The sequence below is a fragment of the Octodon degus genome, unplaced genomic scaffold, assembly GCF_000260255.1.
Source record: "Octodon degus isolate 3935 unplaced genomic scaffold, OctDeg1.0 scaffold00031, whole genome shotgun sequence".
In the NCBI taxonomy this organism is placed as follows: Eukaryota; Metazoa; Chordata; class Mammalia; order Rodentia; family Octodontidae; genus Octodon; species Octodon degus.
Window position 1 is genome coordinate 5,927,868 of NW_004524607.1, and position 3,208 is coordinate 5,931,075.

Consider the following 3,208-nt stretch of genomic DNA (forward strand, 5'->3'; position numbering starts at 1 on the left):
GATGGGGGAAGGGGTCTTATAGGGCTATCCCGTGGCATTGTAAACTTTGTCCTTTTGTTCTTTGAGAAGATCTTGTTTGGATGACCTTCAGTGCATGGCATGAAACGTACTTCTAATGTGCATTTAAAAAAACTCTAGAATGGCAAGAGGAAGCCTTTGGGACAGGGAACACACACCTCTTTATGTTGCCTAATGTTACTGTTGTGGAGCTGCTTGGAGACCTTGGCAGTGAGTACATTTCTATAAATCTTGAAAATCAATCAGTTAATCAATATGCAGGGAGGGCTGCTAGATGGGCCCACTTAGGGGACCAAATGCCTCATCCAGCATGGGCTTTCTCATTATTGAGGAGACATTGATAAACTGGGGACATGAACAGGATCATAAAAATAACCCTTGTTTCTCTCCTTCCTAAGCTTTTCAAAATTATGCATTTTGAAGGCAGCTGGGACTATGGGAATTGAATATGCACATTTGGAAGTAAGCAAGTCATGGCCGCATCTATAAATACTGAGAAATGGTAATGGAAGGAAAGGGACAAGTTATTGACTGGAATTAAAAATATAGCAAAGAAGAGAAAGCTTTGTAGAATGAGGGAAAGTTTTTAGTTCTAAGGATCTAACTTTCTCACAATGGGGTGGGTGGGGAGAAAGAGAAGTCTCTTTCTGTATGTTCAGAGCCAAGCAGATGAAGAAGGAAGGGGTATAATGTGGAGAGCTTTGAGGGCTTCACCAGGGCTCTATATGGTCCTACAAGGTTGTTCTTTTCAGCCCTAAGATCTCTAGCCCTGTTTTCTTTTGTGGACTTTGTGTTGAATCATTTTAATTCCTGTTTCTTCTTCTCCTTCACCCTCTTAGGCCTATGGTTGTGTGTTTTTACAGTTTTGCCTTGTGGGTCCAGTTCACTTTCCTCATTGTATGATTCTTTTAGTCTGCTGAAACCGTGTCTCTGTTGCTCATTGTGATGTTCTGTCTTACAGTTCTCTCTTGCTGGCTTGGATGCTAGAGTACTTCGACCCAGATTTATTTTACTGTCTTTACTCCCAGTTCTCTACTTTTGGTTTTGGAAAGTTCATAGCTAAAAGCATTTGCCTAGGTAAGGTGGTGTAGGTTCGTAGTCCCAAGACTCTGGGAAACAGAGGCAGATGGATCACTCATTTGAGCCCAGCTTGGGCAACCTAATGTGACCCTGTTTCCTAACGAAAAATAAAGAAAAGGCAATGGGGATGTAGCTCAGTGGCAAGGCCCTGGGTTCAATCTCTAGTACTAGAAGGAGAAATGAAAACAAAACAAAACAAAAAACAACCCACATTTGTTCAGTCATGTTACTTTTGAACGCTGGGTGGCTTGGTAGGTGTGGGTACATTTGTTCTGAAATTGTGAGGTGAAGAGACTAATTCCTAAATAAACATACTAACACTTGCATTTGACAATAGTAACACCACAACTCAACTTTTCCCTTACTATGGCTTTTTTTGTTCCAATCTTCCTACCAAAGATCAAACAACTTCCTGGTTTGGAATTACTTTCTTTATAAATCACATCATAAAATTGATTTGACTGTTTAGCAGTCCCACATTTGTATTTGGCCAAAGGTTTTTATTACCATTCTTACCCATCTGATCTAATTAAATCCACTTTATATGGCTTTGAGCCCAGCATGACAGTTGAAATATTTAGTCACACAGATTAACCAAAACAGATACCCCTCATGACCAAGAGACATGCCGAGGTAGCAAAATACGTCTTGGGAATATAAATTCTGCTTTATTTATTTGTTGTTCCAAAACATTTTTTTAAAAATAAAAATGTTCCATTGCTATGCTTTAGTTATGGCTTGAGTCTGGTCCCCAAGGCTTTCTGTATTGAAATTTAATCTCTATTGTGAAATATTAAGGATGAAAACTTCATTTAACTTTGGTGTTTAGGGATGGGACCTGGCAGGTGATTTGGATTTGAAGTAGTTGTTAGTAAAGCCTGATGACTGAATTCTGGTGGCTTTAGGAAGAGGGAGAGATACAAGAGGAGACACACATAAACATGTACACTCCTTGACTTTCTGGTGATGTTCTGGCCCATTTCAGAACACTGTCAACAAGAACATTATCAGTATATGCAGCTTCTTGACCTTAATGCTTCAGAACCATGGGCCAAAGTAAACCCCTTTTATTTATAAAGTAACTTTCCTCAGGTATTTTGTTACAGTCACCGGAAACCTCACAGACTAATATATCCAAGCATGTGTTCCCCTTTTATTCTTTACTTAAAAAAATCTTTCCAATATGCATCCCTTGCTGCTGTGATTGAGAGCACGTCCTACCATGGTCTTCATGATATAAGAAGTGTGTTCAGCCTCTCATTTAATGGTAAAAGGTCACCACAAGAATTTTTTATGTCCTGCTTCCAAAAATTGCAGAGTCTTGGATAATCAGATGTTTGTTTTTGTATACTCAAACAATGCAAAAGGATTTTAGTGTTTATTCAAGATACAGGTAGTATCTGTTTTCTGGGGCACAAGCAATGACACTGGATGATAGTAACGAAAATATCTTCAAATAGACGTTCCTACATAATAACTACATCTCCTCATCTTACCCCCCACTTTCCTAGTCTGGTCACCCAGGTACAACCCAATTCTCTAGGCTTTAATTTTCTCTCATCTAATCTCTTTTTATTTAGGAGAGACAGAGATGACTTCTGTAACTTGCAGCTGAAGGCATCTATCGAGGATCTCCAAAGACTTGACCTTAGAATATGTGTATGCTTTTGTTAAATGCCAGGTGCCTTACTGAGAAACATCTCGGACAGGTTAGGATGTGGGCCCAGGCTAACAAAATTCTGCATTTGGATTAAAAATACTGCTGTGTTTCATGTGGTAGAGATTTGAGCTAGCAGCAATTCATGTGATGGTGTTATGTGATTTCAGAGATGCAAAGCTCACTGTGAAAGACTCTGGAGGTGACATGACAGTCATCTTGGAGGGAGCCTTGCATTTGACTTTGTGCGTTTTTTCTTTCTTTTTAAAGTGTATTTAGTACAGGGTCTACAGGGTCTCATTACACAGATTGGATTTGTAGTGATCCTCCTGTTTTCAGCCTCCTAAGTGATAGGATTATAGATGTACCCCCCTCTAGTCTCAGTTACCATCTCAGCATGGTCTGGGAGTGGGGCTGGCATGGCATGCTGGGGATTGAATCCTGGTCCCTGTG